This window comes from Puma concolor, chromosome A3, assembly GCF_028749965.1.
Source record: "Puma concolor isolate L17-30 chromosome A3, mPumCon1.1.hap2, whole genome shotgun sequence".
NCBI classification, from domain to species: Eukaryota; Metazoa; Chordata; class Mammalia; order Carnivora; family Felidae; genus Puma; species Puma concolor.
Genome location: NC_141669.1, coordinates 64,462,875 through 64,488,206, shown reverse-complemented (window position 1 = coordinate 64,488,206; position 25,332 = coordinate 64,462,875).

Genomic DNA, 25,332 nt, shown 5'->3' with positions numbered 1-25,332 from the left:
CCTCGATAGTGAAAAAAAGGAGGGGGAGGCACTTGTGATGAGTAGCTGGTGACGTATGGAGGTATTGAATTATCCTGTACTCCTGATACTAATATTACACTGTATGTTAACTAACTAGAATTTAAGTAAAAACTTAATAAAATTTTCAATCGAAAAATAAAACCCCAAAGAATCTGTACCTTAATTTTGTGCTTTATGTTGTCATTATAATGTCCTTGATTATGTAGGGGAGAAAGAATTCCTGTCCCCTCAAAGGTCCTTCTAACTAGACTAAGAATTAAATTGGCATGAGAAATTTAATAATTTACATACGGGGGAATCCACACAGACATGGAAATTCCAAAGGAAGTCAGGAAAATGAGGTATATGTATCATTCTGAACTAAGGAGAAGGGGGCAGTGGTTTGGGATTTCAGAGGAAAGGAATGCACTTCACAGGGCGATAAGAAGAGATGTTTGGTAATTAGATGTGTGCCCTGCTATACAGATAAAATATATCTCTGTTAATAAACCTTATTCTGGGAAAGACCCTCAATTTAGATTCTTCTGTGTGGTTACAGGAGGGGCAGACTTTCTCTTGAGCCCACAGGGTCTCAAGGGCCTTCAGCTCAAAATAATCCACATGCCAAATTGGCACATTTTGGGGGGGGAGGGGCGGTCTGCTGTTCTCAACCCCTTCAATTATTTGAGAGAATCAAATCTTCTCAGTGTTAAACAAGCTAAGTTGTGTTTTGTTTTTGTTCTTGTTTGTTTTTTTTACAGTTATGTTACCTCCTAAATGTACTTTTAAAGTCTTTTATTGTTAGTTTGGCTGAATACTAAGTACTGTTTCATAGTGGTCTCTGATCCTATTTAATCGAGTATTCAAACTTTTTGTCATTTTTGACAACTTTTGCTATTTATCTTCTCCAAATCAAATCTTAAATAAAATCTTGATCTTGAACTGCCTTTGACATTTCCCACAGAGTCCCTGGAATATCGTAAAGGATTTGTTCCTTCATTTTGTAAAAAGAGATATTTCTTAAAAATGGGTTTATTTTATGTTTAATTGCATAAGAAACATTATCAGGTGAGAAGAGTACTTAATCTTCCCTGGATTATATTAGTTTGGGTACACATTGTTAATATATTTCAAAGCTATATAAAATCAACAGAAATTTGTCAGCTGCCCATACTATCTTCTGATATGATGTTATCAATCGTAACTCCAGCTAGTATCTTGGAGTTTTGTATGTCAGAGACAACATTTGTCAATTGCATTGTTTTTATAATAATGAACTCTTGTCAAATCGTTAATAGCAGCCATTTTAAATCGTTTGCTGTTCACAAATAGTTATTGTTTTATTCTAGTGCTTTTCTGAAAGCTCTTACAATCAGCAACAAGCCAGAATACTTTGTCCCCAAAAGAGACTGTCTCAGAGATCCACAGAAAAGATTATGATGGGTACCTGGTGGTACAGCCTTCTGATGGCATTGCTTAAATAACTTTAAGATCATACCATGGGACTAAGAATTTCCAGAACACTGGTGGAAAAGCTCATGGATTCATAAAACTGCTAAACCAAGAACAAGCAGAACAAGAATTAATTACATGGGACCAAACGAACTGACAAAGAATGATTCTAATTCTTATGGCCTTTTTTTTTTCAACGTTTATTTATTTTTGGGACAGAGAGAGAGACAGAGCGTGAACGGGGGAGGGGCAGAGAGAGAGGGAGACACAGAATCGGAAACAGGCTCCAGGCTCCAAGCCATCAGCCCAGAGCCCGACGCGGGGCTCGAACTCACAGACCGCGAGATCGTGACCTGGCTGAAGTCGGACCCTTAACTGACTGCGCCACCCAGGCGCCCCTCTTATCTCTTATGGCCTTTTGTTTGGAACATTTCTAGTTCTTTAATGTTCTATTCTCTGGATTTAAGGAATCCCTTTCTCTTTTCCCTTAAGTTATCTGTAATTCGCACAATTTAGTAAATTATACTTTTGTAAACAAAAATAAAACATTTCTATTTTTCTCCCCACCTGATTCTTCCAGAATTCAGAAACTCTTATTGAACATTCTTATTTTCATGGTGATATAGTTATTTGCATAACTTCAGTAAGAATCTGTTCTCCTTGTAATAGGTCATAGTTGGGAAAATTGGTTATATTACTAAGGTTTTGACTAGAATGTCATAGTTGAGAATGATGTGCACAGAATCAGATATGAGCAGACAGTTTTAAGGACCAAGGATTGGCTTTACGGAACCACTGTTTACAAAGCCCTCTTGGAAAAAATGACCTGTTACCTGACTTACAAGTTTCCCTGTACTGTCGATGAGTAGGGAAGGTCACTTCCTGGCAGGCCCAGGAAACAAGCTCTTTTGGGGACTCTGAGAAGAGAGGAACTCACCCAAGTCTGTAGGTACTACAGGTGAAATCTGATGGCAAGTTCTTAGTTTGACACACTAGCCTCGAGAGATTTTTAAAAGTGCAATCTGAAATCCAGCAAAGCAAACCTTAAAAGACCCTCAGCTATCATTCTTGCTGTACTTATTAAATGATGAGGCCAAATTTAATGAAGCTAGACTTATTTTGTTCACAAGGATTATTTTACTTTGATTATCTTTGATCAAAGCGGGGGTGATTGTAGAGAGAAATTTTGTGTTTCAGTGGAAAACTGTAACCTGTTCTTGTGAGTTATCAGATTCTAGTCTTGCTCATTGTCTTGAACTATTTTTCACCTCTTTGTAGACTGAATCCTGCCACCTTGCACATTTTGTCAGTAATTAATGTTCCAATTTTTCTCCCACTCTCCTGACTTGGCGTCACTGAGACCTACAGTTACCTTTTTCCTGAATCCCTGTAAGCTGAAGTTGGATGACTTGATGTAACTTCAAAGGTTTTATCACCACAACACTGTGAACTGCTCAGAAAGTTCACCCCATACTTGCATCTTCCAATCTCTGCTCCAGGAAACGACCATTATTGTGACATTACCACTCCTCCTCTCGCTAAAGATGCTTCGATCCCAATGTCTAGAAATCTTGACTAGCTGCCTTCTGGACATAAAAACTGGGTTTATAGTCAGCTCTGAGCATAAATGTTTGTTTTTCTCTCCCTTTGCAGACCTCCTACCTCACAACTTATAACCTGAATCTCTCCATAGCAATCAACCTAGCTTCTTTTTTTGTCTAATGTACTGTAAAATTTTAAGATAGGGGAAATATGGAGGCCTACTTGGACTCCCAGAGGTGGCATAAAGATTATGTTAAAGTGAAAACATTTGTGCTAAAAAGATGCAGAAAGTAGTCTTATCTGAACTTCTCTTATCTGACTAAAGCAGAGCCTCCAGAAAATAAAGCTGCCAATAACCCCCACTCTGAGGGAGCTTCCTGTGGATTCAACTGCTAAGGAGACAGACTGCCCATTTCCATCCGTATCAAAGGCCCAACAGAACCTTCCATATCTTCCCATTGAAACTTTACACATCTCCCTCATACCCACCTCCTCTTTGTCAAGTTTGGAATATAAACTTTTTATTTCTGACTGTTGAATGCAATACTCACCAGTAAGCACTCTTGCATGTATGCAATGCACACGTAAAGGAACGCTGTTTTCTCTCCTGTTAATCCATTGTCAGTTAATTTGCAGGCCCCCAATCTCTGAACTCAGGTTGGAAGAGGAAAAGTTTTCCTCCCAACAGTGACATAGTAGATGGTGGAATGTGAGTGAAAATATGACACAGGGCAGACAGAACAGGTAAAATGTATAGAGATTTAAGTGACAATGCATATGATCTGCAGGGGGCAGAATTGAAACATGGTCGTGAAGGTCACCTGGTATCCAGAAATGGCTCCTCATGGGAGCTTTCCATGATTCATTCGTCACAACTCAGGATTGCTCTTCAGTTTTAGAAGCCCCATTTGTCATCATGCTTAGAGGGGATCCAGTTCTCACAGGTGAACTTAACCTTAAATAAACTCACTAGATTGATTTATAAAATCTGAGCGTCATGGTCAATTTTTTATAAGAACCAGATACCTTAGGAATTAGCAATCCAATCCTAAGACTCAAGAGAGATGAAAACTTATGTTCGCAAAAAAAAAAAAAAAAAAAAAAAAGTAAATAAATGTTCTTAACAGATTTAATCCTAAGAGCAAAAAAATTCAAAAAACCCAAATGTTCAGTGGAAACGCCATACAATAGGATACTATTCAACAGTAAAAAGAATGAATGACTGATACAGACAACATGGACAAATCTCAAAAACATTCTAAGCTAAAGAAGTCAGACAAAGGAATTCACACTACATAGTTGCTTTTGCATGAAGTACTGGACTAATCCAGGGTAACAGAAATTTTAAAATGCTGGCTTAGGGACGCCTGGGTGGCTAAGTCAGTTAAGTGTCCAACTCTTGATTTTGGCTCAGGTCATGATCCCAGGGTCATGAGATCAAGCCCTGCATGCACTTAACACTGAGTGTGGAGCTTGCTTAAGATTCTCTCCCTATCTCTCTCTCTCTCTCTCTCTCTCTCTCTCTCTCTCTCTCTGTGTGTGTGTGTGTGTGTGTGTGTGTGTGCCTCTCCCCTCTCACTCTTGTTCTCTCTCTCTCTCTCTCTCTCAAAATAAATAAATGAACATTTAAAATAAAAAAGTAAAAATGCTTGCTTAGAGGGAGTGTAAGCAATTGCCTGGAAAGGTGCTTGTGAGAACTTTCTGGAATGATGGAAATGTTCTAGATTTTGATTGGAGAGGTGGTCAAGGTATTTATAGCTCATGGAACTAAAAATTTAAAATCTAGGGCTTTTGTTAAATATAAATTCTACCTCAAGAAGGTGGTTATTGCAAAGAAATATACACGTGGGAGGAGACATCACCATGGAGTAAATGTGAGAAAGTTAATAATGTAGGAAAATAGATTTGCAACTGAATTCCAAGTTTCAAAGAGCGGAACAGGGAACCGACAAGAGAAAAAAGTAGGCAGAGTAGGAAAACAAGCCAAAGAAAGGAAAGCACAGATCAAATAGTGAAGAATCAGGTGACTAGAAGAGTTTGCATATTGCTTATCGTCCTAAAATTACAAGCATGAGAGGCAAAATTAACTGGCTCTTAGGGGGCCAGAAGTGGCTGAGGATTCCTGGCAGCATCCATTTGGGGTGTCCTGATGGATTTGCAGTTAGTATCCTGATGGCCCTGTGCAAAATGCCAGTGGCTGCTTGAAGTTATTAATACATTCCATCTGGGATGTGGGGTCCCAGGAACCCTTGTGGCTCCGCTCCTGGTTGAAGGCATTGGAAGGGCTCAAGCTTCCAGAGGAAGTGTCTGGTATACCTACGGCAGAATCGGCCTCATTTGTAGTATAAAATATCACTCTTTAGTCAAAGTCATGGAGAGTTTGGCCTAAAGATTCTGGAGGTTTAAGACCATTTGAATAAACATAGTTCACATTCTTAACCAAAATCTGATCGGAACATGCCACACACTTCATGTCTGCAATGCTCAGTCAGGAATCCCTTGGGTTGTTCTCTGTTTTGAGGTCCCAATTAAGCTGAAACAAGAACAGCTTTTTTGCATAATATTTGGGCACATTCACTCAACTCAGGGAAGGCAGAGATTAGTGAAAATAGAAATTAACAAAGGAATGAAATTGCCCTATCTTATGAAAAAAAGTGGGAAATTTGTTTTTACAGTACTGGGTAAATGTTTGTGTGGTTCTGATTTTCCTAAATGGATGGTATGATTTTTACTTTCATTTTTATGCTGAAACAGCTCCCATCCTGGATAACCCCTCTATGTATAGCACATGAATCCATATGATTTAATTCTGACACTTCTTGTCATCTCACTCTGAAATCTTAAGTCATTACTTTTTCAAAAGATCTACTCGGCATAGCATTTCTTTTCAAACTCCCTGTAAATCTCACAAAGAACTATATTATTGCCTACTTCAATTTACAAAAGGAATTTCATGTTAGCTAGGTTTTCCCTAATATATTTTCACATATATAACTACATATATAATATATATTTTCATAGATACACATATCATGTCAGAATTTATGATTTGAGTCATTGTGCCCCTAAAATTTGTGATGCTTGAAAAACACTTTTGATAAACAAAATTCATACTGGTGTTGACACATATAGAACATGAATTTCAGCTTAAAAAATCTAATGGTGAAAATTTACAACCTATACAATTCTTAACAGTTTTTATACCTGTACCTCCCTAACTTTCATTAACATTTAATTTCAATTTATTTCACATATGGGCATTTTTTATTTGACTTAAATTATATATTTTGTATGCTTGGCATTATTTGTAGTGTGATCTAGCTTTCATATTACTTATTTTCACCACTTTAAGATATATGTTATATTTTCTGATGTCATTACAAGACTGTATATCACACATTTATCTGAATTTTAACATTACATCTATAGTCCTGAAGGCACATTGCTGAGTTACTTTAACACAGATCTGTAAGAATTTAGTTTTTAATGTACTTTCCACATAAAATATATTCATTTTCATTCTCCTTGAATATGTATACATTAAAATTTTTCCGTATTTGTAATATATATATTATGGGTAATTATAAATTACACAGATAACTGCACTTTGAAAAATGGTGAGATACGCTTCCGGGGTTTTTGTCATTTATTCGTCATTATCCACATGAGGTAATCATCTTCGTCTGGGATGTCTGGTTGTTTTTTCCCCTTTATCAGTAGAAGGGAGTTTCCTACTTATGACCAAATTATGTTTGTTATTTACAAATTGCCTATTACAAACTTTGAAATCATTAGGAAACTCAATAAAATGAAGTTTTAAATACTGGTCAGATCCAATTTGAGGCTACTTGCCAGCCATAGATTGTTCTCTGAGAACCGTCCCTTACTGTACAGATGATGATGTTTCAATATGGCTATCAGCCTATGGCCACAGTTGATTGAACAAAGTTAGAGATATCTGGTTAGAGTGAAACCAATCCAGAGGCTCAGCTTGGCCAGATCTATTCTCTCTTGGGGAATTCAGGACTAAGGACTGAGATATGGGCAGAATAGGTCCATTATAACAGAGCATTTGCCTGGAAAGTCATGTTAGATCTGCACTGGTGGGTTGGTGAGGAATGGGATGATGCATGTTTGGGCCCTGTGCATGAGGAGTAGAGCAAAGCTGGTCTGAACAGAAAGAGACATATTCAGTCAGTCAGTGCTCTTTCTGTTCCCATGAGACTCCCCCATTTTTTCTTTAACAAATTTGTATTTTTTGTCTTTAGTTTAAGTGGATTCTTTTCCTTGTCATTGTGAGATTCCACCTAAGTTACTGGGCTGAATATGGCTCTATTAAACAGAATGTAGCTGAATTACCAATGCTACTCATCAATACGTGGGGTCCTGGAAATAGAAGTACATGTGAAATAGGAAGAAAAAGGAGGAAGAGTTTCAACTTTCTCATGAGTTTCAGGCCAGTTTTAGACAAAATTTCAAAATAGGCAAAATATGAGGATGATACCATGCTGTCCCTTTAGGAGCTCCAATTTTAATGCCCTCAGGCCCCTAGCACAACATTCTTATTTTGGAGAGGATAGAAGAATAAATAGAGTTGGTTTTCCAAAGTACCCATCCAAACTATTATCCCAAACTAGTATCCCAAAACTATTTAGTATTTCTTCTCAACAAGATTGACATAGCATTAAATGGAAGGCATACGACCCTTGGAATGTGAAATTGCAAATATGCCACATGTCTGTAGCATATCTTCTGTCTCTTAGTCAAATTCCTGAACTTTTTGAACCTCAGTTACCTTATCTCTAAATCGGGTATCTAACCAATTCACATGTATCTTTGCGATGTCAGTTAGCAGTAACCAAAAACTGACTAGAATCACTTTAACCAATAAGGTTAGATGAGGTCATTCATATAACAAAATATCCTAAGTGTGTGAAGCTATGGGAATATTTAAATTGGCAGTTAAAGAACGTGACTTAAGGACTCTAGAACTTTCCACCTCTCTGTCAGTCATTTTCCAAATGGTGACTTAACAATCTCCTGGTTGTAAAATGGCTTCCTCAGTTCTGGTTTTCTTCTCTCCTAAAGTGTGGTCTCACATGCAAATATAACAATGTATATTGATTATTATATGATTCCATATATGGTGAAAGGAAGGGGACTTATTTTGTCCTGTGCATCCTTTATCGTTTTTTCCCGTTAGATCAAAGAAGGGCTTTTCTGGAAGCCCTTCAACAGACTTTTCCCATATCTCATTGGCCAGATGCATTACATGCTCACCCTAAACCAGTCACTGGTAACCACGTGGTTTAGACTTTTCTTGCTAAAGCCCTGAGTTACAACGAGATGTGGGGCATACCCCAAATCAGGATTTTACATGCAAACAACTGGTCCTAGTCAACCAACAGTGTCTTTTGTCACATGACATTTATAAGCATCAAACTAGCTAATGCATGTGACAATTCTTTTTAAAATTTAAAGTTCTGGGGCTCCTGGGTGTCTCAGTCAGTTAAGTGACTCTTGATTTTAGCTCAGGTCATGATCTCATGGTTTGTGAGAACGGACCCAGAATCTTGGGGGGGGGGTGTCTCTTGGGATTCTCTTTCTCCCTCTCTCTCTGCCCCTCCCCTGCTCATGCTTTCTCTCTCTCTCTCAAATAAACTTAAATGGAGGTTCTTCAAAAAATTAAAAACAGAACTACCCCACGACCCAGCAATTGCACTACTAGGTATTCATCCAAGGGATACAGGGATGCTGTTTCAAAGGGACACATGTATCCCAATGTTTATAGCAGCAATATCAACAATATTGAAAGTATGGAGAAAGAGCCCAAATGTCCATCGACTGACGAATGGATAAAGAAGATGTGGTATATAATATACAATGAAATATGACTCCATGATCAAAAAGAATGAATTCTTGCCACTTACAACAATGTGGATGGAACTAGACTATCATGCTAAGTGAAATAAGTCAGTCAGAGAAAGACAAATATCATATGACTTCACTCATATGTGGAATTTTAGATACAAAACAGATGACCATAAAGGAAGGGAAGCAAAAATAATATAAAAACAGGGAGGGAGACAAACTATAAGAGACTCTTAAACAGAGAGAACAAATTGAGGGTTGCTGGAGGGGTGTTGGGTGGGGGAGATGGACTAAATGCGTGATGAGCATTAAGGAGGGCACGTAGGATGAACACTGGGTATTATATGTAAGTGATGAATCACTAAATTCTATTCTTGAAATCATTATTACACTATATTTTTAAATTTTTTTTTTTGATATTCATTTATTTTTGAGAGAAAGAGTGAGACAGAGCATGGGAGGGGGAACTCCAGAGAAAGGGAGACACAGAATCAGAAGAAAGCTCCAGGCTCTGAACTGTCAGCACAGAGCCCCATGCGGGGCTCGAACCACGGACTGTGAGAACATGACCTGAGCCGAAGTCAGATGCTCAACCGACTGAGCCACCCAGGCACCCCAACACTATATGTTAACTAAGTTGGATGTAAATTAAAAAAAAACAACATTAAAAAACCTAAATTTCTGAACAATACACACACACACACACACACACACACACACACACACATTTTGTTGTTTTGTAACTATTCTAACAAATAAAAACTACCATTGTGACATTGTCATTGCTTTTAAGTTACTAAGAGGAAAACAATTATAGTAAACATTTTAGAACTAATTCTCATTAACTTATGAATAACTACTATCTTTCTTATTCTCTCTCTCTTTTGTAAATGTTTATTTATTTTTGAGAGAGAGGAGAGCATGAGCAGGGGAGACACAGAGTGAGAGGGAGACACGGAATCCCAAGCAGGCTCCACACCATCAATGCAGAGCTCAACACAGGGCTGTGAGATCAAGAGTCCGACGCTCAACTGCCTGAGCCACCCAGGTATCCTGGCCTTCTTAGTCTCTTGAAAATTATTTGTATTTAAAAAGATGATGCTTAGTCACCCAATTGATTTACTAGTGAATAGATTTTCCTGGATAAATGGGAATGACCTGAAAAACGTTGGGAGCAAGGAAGAAATTATCAGGAGGCCTGGCAAAGAAACACTTTCTGATTGTCTCCATAACCCACCTTGAAAGTCAGCTCTTCTACAGTGCTTCTCCTTACCACAGCTCCTTCTTTTCCTCCAGTTTGGAGGTCTGAACTTCTGTACAATGCCAACATTGCCCTGCAACGTTCGTACAAATGGTAAAGGAGTCATTGAAGATCTTTGGAATTCCTAACTATATGTTATTTCAAATTTGGATTTGGATTTGGTGACTTTGTCAAATTTGGCACAGTTTGAAAGTTGTGGAAATTTTACCTTGCAGAGTTTCAAGATTGTGAAGAAACATTGAGAGCCTCTCAGATATTTTTAACATTGCCTAGAGGAGCCCCTCTATCTGAAGCCTGGATTATTCAGCTTCGTGAGAAAATGAATAATCCTTACAGTTTTTAAGATTGGACCCAAAAGAAATGCAGACAATACGATGATTGGTATGCTCGAGGCCACAATTGTATTTTGTTGAGCTCTAACCGAGCAGAAATTCTCCCGTTGCATTTACTTATATGGCCCTAGTACACTGCCTGTGGCTCTAGCATAGTGGATTTCATATAATAAGCTTTTACTAAATATTTGTGAAGTTAAATAGAAAGGAATTGAATTGAAGATGGTCATATCCTTATTGGCCTCCTGCCATCACATTGGTAACAGAACGCCATTCTTTTCAGTATCACCAGAATGCTGTCTGTTGTCATTTCATCCCCAATTTTATAGCCTCTGAATCTATCACATACCTACAACAAACTTCTGACCTATGTCTTCTTCCTGAAACCTTCCTCTTGTTTGTTGGGAGATTTTTGATTGCTGATTCAACTTCTTTACTGATTATGTGAAACCTTCCTGATTAATTATAGAAGGATTAAGTACTCTTGCTCTTCCTTTCTTGTCTCTAATGCAGTTCAGATCTCTTTCTCCCAACTACGAAATGCTTTTAATTCTACCATTGCATGGTCTCTCTATAACATAGGCTCTTTATTATGTGTCATGCATTTGTTAGCATATATATATATATATATATATATGTATATGGAGCAATATGATAATTCTTATCTTCATGAAAGAAAGATTTTACTATCCAATGAAATCATTTAAAGCACCTGCAAGCAGGTGGAGAAGATATGAGATAGTTCCTAATATTAGGTCCATAACCCACTTCTTACGTTTTCATTCCTTTTTTCTGGGTTGTTAATGAATAACTTAGAAATCTATGTGTTCGCTAAGCAGTAACCCTTTCTTCAAGGCCAACAAGGTTGATGAGGTAGGTGTCTTTATTGAATGGATCCACATCCTACCTTTCAAAAGCCCACCTTCTAACCACCTATAGTGTCCAAGTTGGGTACAATCAATCATGTGGGGACATTGACCTTTGTCCTCGGTGACTTATAGTGGGATCATTTGGCTTCAGAATTTAAAATTTTAGCTGAAATCATTGTATATTATTTGTGGAAACTGGAACAGTATGGGGAAAAGCGTTTACTCAAAATATATATTTTTTTTAATTACTGAGTTTGAAAGAGTGTTTAGAAGTGAATTTATGTTTCTGAGGTGCCTGGGTGGCTCATTTGGTTAAGCAATGGTTCTTGATTTTGGCTTAGGTCATGCTCATGGTTGGTGAGATTGAGCCTCGCATTGGGCTCCGTGATGGCAGTGTAGAGCCTACTTGGGATTCTCTCTCTCTCTCTCTCTCTCTCTCTCTCTCTGCCTCTCCCCTGCTTGAATGCTCTCTCTCTCTTAAAATAAATAAATAAACATTTAAAAAAGTGAGTTTATGTTTCTTAAAATCTCTATACGTTTCAGTTATGTTCAAAGAAATATTTTAAATGCATTTTTATTGAGTTTAAATTAGAGATAAACAGAATCAGCCTAAATAACTTGCTGGCTCCACCTCTTACTTAGATCTTCCTTCTGACATATGTTAGACATAAACAATGCCAGCTTTATGTAAAAGAAACAGAAAATAAATCTCAGGAAGCCATTGAACTTCCTAAGCTAGTTTGATTTGAGGTACATTTTTGTTTTGATTTGCTAATGTTAATCCCTTAGCCTATTGACCTATCTAAAAAGTAAATAACAAAGGAGTTGGATTGTTTTTAAGAAAACTTTTTTCTCCTTGTAATTTGCTGCAGGCACTGAGAATGGGAACAGGGCATGCCCGCAAATGAAACATCTTTTTCGGGCGATAAAAATGTTTTAAAACTGAATTGTGATGATAGCTGCACAATTCTGTCAATTTACTAAAAAGCACTGAATTGTACACTTAGCAGTGTGTTTGTGGTATGTAAATTATACTTCATTAAAGCTATTAGACACACACACAGAAATAAAATAATAAACGACCCCCCACACAAAGCAAACAAACAAATAAACCCTGCTTCTGGAGAGATCATATGATTGAAACATCTGTTAACAAGATAGATTTATAGCATACTTGGTTACATATTAGGTATATCCTCCTGCTTTGGTAAGAACAAATTAAAGCTAAACAGAAAGACAAAACCTACTTTAATTCATATTGAATATTAAATAGTCACTGTTTCAGATTCGTTGACAGGCTTCTTATTCTCCTCGAGTCCTCCTTTTACAAGATTCCAGCAAGGACCAAAAAAAAAGCAAAAACTTGATCTTCAAAATGAACTTTCATCAAAGTGAAATGTGGCCTTACATTTTATTAACTTAAATTTCAAATTCTGCATGTACAGGAAAACCTCCTCTTTTATCCAGAAGGAAAAGGTATAAAATCTAGGAATAAAAAAAAACCCTGGGAATGCAAGCTGGTATAGCCATTCTGGAAAACGGTATGGAGGTTCCTCAAAAAACTAAAAATAGAACTACCCTACGATCCAGCAATTGCACTACTAGGCATTTATCCAAGGAATACAGGTGTGCTGTTTTGAAGGGACACATGCACCCCCATGTTTATAGCAGCACTATCAACCGTAGCCAAAGTATGGAAAGAGCCCAAATGTCCATCGATGGATGAATGGAAAAAGAAGATATATATATGTATATATACTTGGTATATATACATATATACCTATATATATATATATATATGTGTGTGTGTGTGTGTGTGTGTGTATATATATATATATATATATATATACCACATCTATCTATCTATCTATCTATCTATGCATACAAGGGAGTATTACTCAGCAATCAGAAAAGAATGAAATCTTGCCATTTGCAACTACGTGGATGGAACTGGAGGGTATTATGCTAAGTGAAATTAATCAGTCAGAGAAAGACAAAAATCATATGACTGCACTCATATGAGGACTTTAAGAGACAAAACAGATGAACATAAGGGAAGGGAAACAAAAATAATGTAAAAACAGGGAGGGGGACAAAACATAAGAGACTCTTAAATATGGAGAACAAACTGAGGGTTACTGGACAGGTTGTGGGAGGGGGGATGGGCTAAAGGGTAAGGGGCACTAAGGAATCTACTCCTGAAATCATTGTTGCACTATATGCTAACTAATTTGGATGTAAATTTTTAAAAATAAAAAATAAAATAAAATATAAAAAAAAATTACATGCCTTATGTGAAACAGAAATCTCAACCTCTGGAAACTTAACTCAGAAGAATAATACAAAATGTAGGGTGCTGGGAAGAGAGGGGCCTGAATGAAGAGAGATGTACATAGCTGTGTTTATATACAAAAAAAAAAAAAACTGGTGATAATATGAATATCCAATTTTGGGGAAAATATTGGGTAAACTATGGGATATTATATAATCCATTAAAGTGCTAAATGTGATTGCTTAGAAACCTTAGAAGAGTACTTAAAATAGGCTAAAGGCAAAAAGAAAAGCATTAATCATTTTGCAAGTATAATAATAGCTACTGTTTTTGAGCACTTACTATGTGCCAAATTCTGATCTAAAAGCATCACATGCATTAACTCATTTAACCTAATAACTACTCTTTTCTATGAGGAAAGTGTTATCATTTCCATTATGTAGAAGGGAAATCTGAAGGTAACAAACAACAGGTTGTGCCCCAGGTCACACAGCTACTGAAAGTATGGGACAGGTTTCCAACCCATGTAGTCTGGTTCTAAAGCCCAAACAATGAACAACCACAGTGTTCATGCTGCCTCCATAATTACAAAATCTGCAATTTAATGAATGCAAAAATGAAATATATAGATAAATATTAAGAAATATTACTGAAGAGGAATTAGTACAACTTGGAAGTAGAATGAAAGTAGGCAATGGAGTAGATTTATTAATTTATTTTGTTCCTAATCTGTGTAAGGGCCTGTACTGTCATAGTAAGAGAGGTCTCTGGTGAAAACAAAAACAAAAACAAAAAACTTATTTCCTAACAATTTAAATTAGATTCAAAGGCCAGTTTTCCATTTTCTTCTTTATTCTGGAGTTGCAAAACATATAAAAATGTTATTTGGGTAAACTTTAAAAACATAGTAGGCTATAGAGTCAAGATTCAAACCAGGAGATCTAGATCTGGGGTTGTGCATGTGGATCACTACATTGTGGTCATTTGTACACATACAAGTATGTATGGAGACAAGAATGTATGGGAGTTTTCAAGATGAGACTCCTGACCAAAATCAATTGAGGCTTGTGAAATTTATCCATTGCTTCTATGAGAAAGAGAATATAAGAAGATGGCTCTGGGGAGGAAATTAATGGTAGTGAGGAAGAATAATGGCACAGAGAGAAGATGAAGTTTTCTATTCAAGAATTCTGGTTGTTTAGTGAGCTTGAAACAATCCAGTTAGCTGTTGTGATCAGGACAGGAATAGTAAGATTGTCATACTGGAGGTAACAGTAAGTGAATTCAGCTCCAAGGTGGAAAACCTTTATCAGATTATAACTATTCACATTCTTCCCAAAAGTGAGGAATTATACAAATTTTCCCTTCTATATACAAGAAACAAAAGGCCAGAAATGGCTCACATACAGATAATTAATTTTCAAGTAAGATAAGCAGTCGTTTGAAGTGAACAAATTAAAGTGTGTTCTAGACTTATGTGGATCTACGCAGTAGCTAGTAATCACAGAGCTAGTTGGAGAGAAAGAAGTATGCTTGACTAATATTGCATCTAAAATGACAGCCTGTAGGGACACCTGGGGGGCTCAGTCAGTTGGGCGTCTGACTTTGGCTCAGGTCATGATCTCATAGCTCCTGAGTTTGAGCCCCACATCAGGCTCTTGTGCTGACAGCTATGAGCCTGAAGCCTGCTTTGGATTCTGTGTCACCCTCTCTTTCTGCCCCTCCCTACTCATGCTCTGTCTCTCTCTCCTTCAAGTATAAAGAAACATTAAAAATTTTTTTAACAATGAGAGCCTGTAGCAATTATGTAAAGGAGAATGAATGAATCTTATCTACAAGTAATATTTAAGTGCTAAACTAAGAATATAGTCATTACAACATTGAGATCATTAGGATATAAGCAGCATGGGCTACAGAAGATCAGCTAATGTAAAAAACAAACAGAACAGAATGTCAATCTGAAAGACATCTCAAACTAGGAAAGAACAGAAATATTTTCTTCAGCCACTGTTGGTAGAGAGGCTTTTATATTTTCTAGTGAGGAGAATTTAGCCACTAATGTCAGAATTGCTTATCCTTTGGCTTAAGTTTTCTTGATAATAAGCTGTATATGGTCTTCATTCTATAATTCTAAACCTATCTTTCTAAATCTATCATGTTGTGATTTTATAAAGTTCTGATGGTATGGTACAGTAGGAAACGGAGAGAATTTGGGGTTGAAAAAACAAGTGTTCTCTTCCGAGCTCTACATCTCACTAATCATGCACTTGAGTGGTTTACTTAATCTTCTCATCTGTAAAATGAGGATAATATCTATGGTGGTAGCTACAGATCATCTTTCTAGGAGAGGCCTAGGGATGGCAATCTTGTTGGTAAGTGGCAATGGAATTTGTCATAAAACTGAATTTGAAGAATAATCACACTGTCTTTACTTGCATTATTAGAAGTGATGGAAACTGTAGGGAAGTCAAAGATTTCTCCCATGCTCATGTCACTCATTGGTACTACCAAGGGATGTGGGGTTAATGGGTAAATTTGGGGGGGGGGTAACCTAAGTATCAAACTCATTTAGGTACTAAACAAATATTTAGTTCTCTTCATTATTACTCTCTTGTGAGTCCAGATTTTACATAGGTAGATATCAGAGTAAAAATTTTGATACCTGGAGGAAAAACATCAGGGAGGCTGCGCATCTGACAGGCTTATGCTCTGCGAAGACCTCTTTCTATCTTGGTGTACAAAAGCAATAAGTAAGGACATGCTGAATTACAAAAGAGAACAAAGGTGTCCCAATATCAGAATATGGTTCTTCTTCCCCCTTTCTCTCAACGGACTATCATTCAAAAATTTGAAAAGATTCAAGAAATTGTGGAAAAGACTAAAGAATGTAACCAAAGAATTAATAGTCATAGATAATCTCACCACATAGATACAACCATTTAGTTGGCAATTCCTAGGAATGCCTGTGGTATGTCATCTACCCTCAGGTAGTGTGCATACAAAAATGACTAATCCAACGGTCCCCAAGACAGGAGTAGGGAGGGGAAAATTTGCCAGCCTGGAACCTCTAATGTGTGATATGTAGATTCAGAATTTATTTTATATTCTCTACTGTGTTACATCTCTCTAGAAAGCTTAGTATTAACATTGTTTAGAAGATGAGGGCATGATGCCGCCTGGTCTCTCTGTTTTCCTGAAGGTACCAGTTAAGAATGCGAAAGTACACTGCCCAACCAGGATCTTCAGAAAGGGTGGGTTGGAGGTGAATGCTACCTATAGAGCTCCTTCCCTGCCCAGCAAACCTAGCATTTCTCATCTGAGTTCATCTTTAAAGATGTCACAGAGCTTTTGCAATGTTTTATAGCATTTTTAAAAGTGTGTCATGGAAATCAATCATGGCTTCAATTTTTCTGTCAGACTTCTATAACCTTAAACCAAAGCTTTCAAAATTAATCAAAAAGAGTAAGTCGATTTAATTTTTCAGGAGAGAATAACACTATGAAGTTTGTCTTTGGCTATCTCAATTATAAATATTTGTTAATGAATCTTGGTCAATAAACTTTTACAAAGGAGCTTAAGAGATGAGTGATATTTTTCAAAATCTAGTTTTCAGTTCTGCATAAATAGCCAACTTTTTCTAAACACAAGTTTTCCCATTTCTGGGAAAAATACAGAAAACCATTACAAAATTTAGAAGCTAACCATCCTCCATTCGTGATATATCTATGATTAAGATTAATTCTTTATTCATCTAACCATCCACACACACAGTCTACAAATATTTATAGAGCATCTATTCAATGCTAGGCCTCTGGCTGGACATTAGGGATACACAAGAATCAGTTGGTCTTTGTCTTCAACAGCTCACAATCTCATTGTGAACAAAGACAAAAAATCATGTAGTTGAAACATGAACAGTTAGAGAAATGATAACCACAGATATTGTGGGTGCATAAAGGAGAGGCTAGTACCAAGTTGGGGGACAAGGAAGGGTTTATGGAAAGGTTTCCTGGATGAAGTGTACCTGGGCAGAGTTTAAAGGGGAAGTAGAGGGACGCCTGGGTGGCTCAGTCGGTTAAGTGTCCGACTCCAGCTCAGGTCATGATCTCCTCGTTCGTGGGTTCGAGCCCCACATTGGGCTCTGTGCTGACAGGTCAGAGCCTGCAGCCTGTTTCAGATTCTGTCTCTGGCTCTCTCTGCCCCTCCCCTGCTTGTGCTCTGTCTCTGTCTCTGAAATAAATAAACATTAAAAAAAAAATTAAAGGGGAGGTAGAATGGGGCCACAAGTAGGAAGAATTTAGAGGCACTCTAGTCAGAGAAAACCACAGGAGACAAAGCAAATAGTTGAGACAGTAGAATGAGGACAGGGAATACTCGAGAGTTACCAAGGCCAGAGAGATGGAATAGGAGCTGGATTGTCAAGTAAAAAATACTTTATAACATCAATTTGAATAGCTGCATAATATTATATCATATGTGCCTGCTCCCCAATAATCAGTATCTTGATCATTTGTACTTTTCATTGTCATAAAACATTTCTGATGACAATTATCATGCAGAAGTTTTTGTCTATATTGATTATTTACTTAAAAAATATATTAACAGAGGGGCATTTGGCTGGCTCAGTCGACAGAGCGTGTGACTCTTGATCTCAGGGTTGTGAGTTTGAGCCCCATGTTATGTATAGAGATTAGTTAAAAATAAAATCTTTCATATATATATATATAGATGTGTGTGTGTGTGTGTGTAATATATATATTATATATATTATATATATTATATAATATATATATATATACTTTAACAGAACACCTTCAAGAGCAATAGAAAAACAAAGTCAAAATGGCTTAAATAATAAAGAAAATTTTTGTATCTTATGACTGGAAATACAGAGTAGGGAAGGTTTCAGGGTTGGTCCATCCATCAGGCTGATGACATCACCAAACACCCAGTTTCTGTCTTTCTGCCCAGCATCCTCAGCATCAGCTTCATCTGAAAGCTAGCTCCTCTGGGATAGCAGAATGGCTGCTGGCAGTAAACAAAGCTGTGTGATTTCTCAACTTAGTCCAGCGGGACAGTCAAACAACTGTCAAACAAGAGGCTAAGATTGCTTAGCCTCTCCGAGCCAGTTCCAAGGCCACACACAATGCTCTATACTGATCATCAGCTCAGGCTGAAATGTATAAACCAGGATTGGTTTCTGTCTCATCAATTTTCAGTGTTCTGATAGATGCCCAAATAATATGAATAAATAATTTCCAAATGAGGAAATAAAATTAAATAACAAATATTGATAGGAAAAAATACTTCATAGAAAACTGAGGATTTTTGCATTATGTTTTTGTTTGCAAATAAGCCAAATAGTAAAGGAACTGCATTTTCCTTGAAGTTTAGTAGAAATTTTCTGAGATACTCTGGTGCTTGTGCCATAAAAATAGTTTAAGAAATACTTATTATGATAATTAAAATAATACAAAAAATTCGTAAATGCTTTCCTCCCCCAGAGAGACATGTACCTATGTAGACTCTTTTCTATGGACTTACAAATACATGTATGTATTCATACCAAAAGAATGGCACTATACTTTTTTTAACTTAAAATATTTTACGTACAATAGCATAACAACACATCTGAATGTCAATTCATAGAGAACTGCTTCATTCTTCTTAATAGCGATGTATAACTTATTTAGCTATCCCCTTCTGATAGACTTTTAGATTGTCTAAATATTTAAATACTTGGAAGAGGCAATTTCAAAGCTAAGTCCTGCCTAGTCTTTATTAAGCTAAAAGAAGATAATAATATATAGATTTGATGTAACAACATGATTTATTTTCTATTTTGATTAGTTCAATTCAAAGCAAACATACTGTGCAGAATCCTATAGCATCATATAGACTGCCTTGTGAAGAGGAAGAGAATGCCCACTCTCATGAAAAAGGGGTATGATTTTCTAAAAAAGAAATGGAGATATATGTCAGGATTAGGAGAAGAAAATGCTCCCATTGTGGGTTGCAATCCTGAAGACAGAGAAGCAGATGTCTTTAGAAAGAGAGGGTTGAGCAGCATAGTGATGTAAAATCCCTCTTTCATTCTAAACTTTTCATGAAGCTGGCTAGATGCACAAAAGCCTTGTGTGAATGATGATTTCACAGTAATCTCAGAAAGAGAGGGCTGTGTTCCCATGTGGAGTAGGAACAGTTTGCATGTGACAAAACTAATTCCATAGAAGCAGATCTTGGAACAGGAGGAAACTAGGAAGCTCTAGGCTTTACTGTCATCCCAACAGAGTTCCCAGAAGTATTGGAAGAAACTCAGAACACACTTCTAATATGATGAAAACCTCATAGGATAGGGTCCTTTGCATGATATCTGTGTTACGTTTTGTTTTGTATACTTGTGAAAATAGTTTTAAAGAGAGGTTTTTAGAAATGAGGTTGCTGAAGCAAATCTTAGAGACTATGGCAATGGTGGCATGAGCCTAAATTTGGTGTTTGCTTCAGGGGATGCTTTGGGCACTGTTTGAGATGCTGACTGAGAAGGCGTGTGTGTGCCTATATGAATGTCCTCCTTTGGGGAGGATTTCCTTTTTCCTTTCCTGTGATGTGCTGGCATTTCATAATGTGTCTAAGATAAACAGAAAGATAGTTCATGTTTGTGGACTAGAATGATATTGTTAACATGTCTATTCTTCCCAAATCAGGCCAGATATTCAGTGCAATCCCTATCAAAATTCCAATGGTACTTTTCACAGAAATAGAAAACATAGTCCTAGAATTTGTATGGAACCACAAAAGATGCCAAATAGCTAAAGCAATCTTAAACAAGTAGAATAAAGTTGAAGGCATTACAATTTATGATCTCAAACAATATTACCTAACTATAGTTGCTGGCATAAAAACAGACATATCGGCCAACGGAACAGAATAGAGAGCCCAGAAATAAATTCATGCATATATAGTCAACTAATTTTTGACAAAGTCTCTGAGAATATACAATGGGGAAAGTTGGATATCCACGTGCAAAAGAATGCAATTGGACCCTACCTTACACCACACACAAATATCAACTCAAAATGGAGTAAAGACTTAAATGTAAGACTTGAAACTATAAAACTCCAAGAAAAATCATAAGGAAAAAGTTCCTTAACTTTGATCCTGGCAATGATTTTTTGCAATTGACACCAAAACACAGGCAATAAACACAAAAATAAATAAGTGGGATGACATCAAAATTAAAAAAAAAAAAATTCTGCATAGGAAAGGAAATAATCAACAGAAGGAAAAGGCCACCTCTGGAATGGGTGAAAACATTTGTATAACATATATCTGATAAGGGGTTAATATCCAAAACATACAAGGAACTCATACAACTCAATAGCAAAAGCAAACAAATAACCCAATTTAAAAATGGTGAAGGACCTGAATAGACATTTTGCCAAAGAAGACATACACATGGCCAATAGGTATATGAAAAAGATGCTCAACATCACTGATCATTAGGGAAATGTAAATCACAACCACAATGAGATATCACCTCACACCAGATGAGATGGCTATTGTCAAAAAGTCAAAAGATAAGTGTTGATGAGAATGTGGAGCAAAGGGGACCCTTGTACACTGTTGGTCAGAATGTAAATTGGCACAGTCATTATGGAAAACGATATGGAAGTTCTGACAAAATTAAAAATAGAACTAGTATATGATCCAGCGATCCCCCTATTGGGTATATATCCAAAGGAAATAAAATCACTATCTCAAAGAGATAGCTACACTCCCATATTCATAGCATTATTCATAGTAGCTAAGATATGGAAACAGTCTAAGTATCTGTTGATAGATGAATGGTAAGAAAATGTGGTGTATATAAACAGTGGTATATTATTCATTTTTAAAAAGAAGGAATTTTGCCATTTGAGACAACATAGATGAACCTAGAGGTCATTATGCTAAGTGAAATAAGCCAGACACAGAAAGACAGATATCACATGATTTCACTTACATGTCAAATCTAAAATAAAAAGGTCAAACTTATAGTAGCAGAAAGTAAAGTAGTGGTTTCCATAGGCTGCTGGGTGGGAGAAAAGAGAAGCTATTGAATCAGTTGATGCAAACTTTCAGTTATAAGTTCTGGAGACCTAATTTATAGCATGGTGACTAGGGTTAATAATAATAAATACATGAAATTTGCTAAGAGAATAAATCTCAAGTGTTCTTACCACCCCCCCACACACACACACATGGTAACTATGGGAGGTGATGGAAATGTTAATTAGTTTGATTATGGTAACCATTTCATGATGTAGCCATATATCAAAACATCCCATTGTATGCCTTAAATATATACAATATTTATCAGAAACAAAAAATACACAACCAACATGTCTAACACCAAAGTCCTCAACTTCCCCATCCCCCACAACCATTGCTTTAAGTAAAGGTGACAAACAAAACACAGGTCATGTTCAAAGATGATCTCTGAATTGGCCAACTGTTGCTTGGTTTATATGTTTGTTCTCAAATTAATAGATTTGCTGATCTTTTAAACTAGTAACTACTAACTTAACACTTTCTAATTTTACTTTAAAAACAATGTTTATTAAGCCTGGTAAAGTGATGATAAAGCTTGTGTTGTTATTTCATTTTCCCTTTCTAGAAATCACTTGTTTAGTTTGCCCATAATATTACTCTCAGGAAGGGTGGAAGTCAGAAACGTCATAAAGCATGGACTGTCTTTTAGATTGTTGCCCTTGTTGCAGATTGGAACTGTTGCTCTTGTCTAATTTTGCTTATACTAATGAATATTATTTTTAGGTATTTCAGCTGACATTCTTATATCTCAGTGGTTGGGTCTTTTCTGTTTGTTTTCTTAATTTTGCTTTATTTTTTAACTTAGCTGTACCCTGCAGAGAGTATGGGAAAGAGAGAAAGAACACTTTGAACTTTAAAGGAAAGTGGAAAAAGCAAATCTACAAGAAATTCTTTTTAAACTTATAGACTAAGGACATAGCTTTTTTGCTTCATCACTTGGATAACTCTGTGCTATAATCGGAATATCTCATGAATATTAAAAATTCCCACTAAATAGTTGTCAGGATATGTTATGTGAAAGGCAACCAGAAGTAGCTAAACAGAAATCTAAAATAGCTCTGGATACATGCCAAGTGGATGGTACAGAAAATAGAAGACTCAACAAAAGAAGGAGCTTTGGAGAAGCTGGTTACAGTAGAGGTGGGGGAAATTGAATAACCTCATAAGAAACATATGGGTTAGATATATAGAGAGGAAGCTGAGGTTGGGTAGTAGAAGTTGTGTGTATTTGGGATTCATGGAAATTCAAGGAACCATGAAGGGCTGGAGGTCCCTATAAAGGCCTGGAGCCATAGGTTTGTCCAAGGATGTCAAGATCATATTGTGGAAAGCCCTAAATGAAGATCTAAGAAGACCGACTTGGTTCATTTGGCAAATTAAAATATTTGGCAGGAGAAAACACTTCTGTTATTCACTAAAAATAATAAATCAATTAATCACATTGTGAGTTATATTTTAGTGTTATTGATGTATATATATATATATATATATATATATATACACACACACACACACACACACACACACAATTTGTTTAAATAAATCTTTAATGACCCTTTTATTTATTTTTATTCAGGTTTCTAATTACTTTGTGTATTAAGAATCATATCAAGGGGTACCTGGGTGGCTCAGTTGATCTGCTCTTGATTTCAGCTCAGGTCATGATCTCACAGTTTGTGAGTTCGAGTCCACATTGGGCTCTGCGCTGACAGTGCAGAGCCTACTTGAGATTCTCACTCATTTCTCTCTCTGCCCTGCTATCTCTCTCTCTCTCTCTTTTTCTCTCTTTCTCTCTCAAAAATAAATATATAAGCATTAAAAAAAGAACCATGTCAAAAATTACTTATTTCCCTTCTTCAAGAAAGGAACCAACATATTCATCATATTTAGCTGCTTCTGTGTTATTCCTGCATTTAGGAAGACAACTACCCTCTTAGAATTGCTGAACCTTTTTAGCCTTTTAACCCTTTTTATCCCTCAAAGAAATAGTGTGCCATCATTTACCTCTTTCAAACATTGTTTCAGAAGCTCAAACCGGTACCAATATTGATTAACTAGAGATTTGTCAAATTTCTCTTATCTGCTACCTCTAAGGAAAGGAACAGAAACCTGAAGATCAGTGCCTTGATTAAGAAAACAGTATTGTATTTGGAGAGGTGTAGTACATGGTATAAAGATTTATAGAGTTATTTTATACATTCTAGCTGTTATACTTTCCAATAGCATGGTAATATAATTGAATAAATACCCTATGAATATGAATAGACTGATTTTTGCAGTATACCTTATCAAACAAAGTACTAAGACCCAAGTTTTATTGAGACATTTGGCACGTTGTCCTAATTTTAAATTTTGCTTGTTCATTGCAAAAATAGAACTAGATGAAGGGTACCAGTATAAACAAAATGCTAATAAACTGCTCACAATTTCTTTGAAAGACTCCAGGTGTATTGAATATTCTGCTTCCTCCCTTAACCCCATGGCATCACATCCTCCCCGATTCATATTCTTGTTTGTGCTTCAAAGACTTGTTCAGGTCATTCTTGTCACTATGTTTATATTGTAGACTTGCTTATTCTATGACAGCATTATGAGTAGTTATCACATTCTAAAATGCCAGATACTGTTTAATTGTAATGCTGCCTATTTTTTTATCGAAACTATTCATACTTTATTACTGTAAACAACTTTGATCATAATGATGCCATTCAAAAGAGCTGATCAAGCTGAGAAAAATGACACTACAGTCGTAAAGTCACTCTATATGTAGCTATTAACATTTTATAGTGCATATAAGGAAAAGTGTTTTAAGTTGCAACCATAGACAAATAAGGAAATTAATTTTAAACACAGAACTATCCCTTTGAAGATTAGAAATACACCACTTAAATAATTATTGCCAACAGATACTTTTAGACTCTAGCAGATGACCTTCAGTACAAAGAACAGCATATACCAGGTTTTGCATTAGACAGATTCAAATCATCTTACTTTACAAGGGTAGAAAACAAGAGCTTTCATTCCTGGGAACAAATAGGAAAGAAACATACTGTAACCTCACTTCAAAGCTATTCTCTGGTTACATACCAGAAGGGACAAGGTTATAGATGAGGGGTTTTAAGAGACACATTCTTGCGGCACTTCTGGGATCTAACACTCTCTTCAAATGAAATCAAAGACACTTACTGGGTGCCTACTATGTGCGGCGTGTTGCACAGTACAGCACGGAACATGGCCTCTGACATAAAGAAGGCCACAATCCGATTGAGAGACGGATAAACACACAAACAATTAAAGACCAGAATCTGAATTCCACAAATATTTAAATAATAGCGTGACACCAGTAGGAGGAATGCAAGGTCATGTGTATGCATAATGACCGGGAAAACTAGAGAGAAATAACCACTGCTGAAATTCAAGAGAGTTAGGTTGGAATGTCAGAGAAGGTTTTATGAAAAGAATTCTTTAGCCTGGTCTTAAAAGACCGATAGTAATAACATCTCACATTTGTTTAGTGTTTCGTAGGGTGTCAGGAAGTATCTGAAACTCATCTTCCTGTGGTATCAATTTTATTTAATAGAAAGTAAAATATTTTTACATAAAAGCAAATAGATTTATGATTGCTATTATTTAAAGCATTAA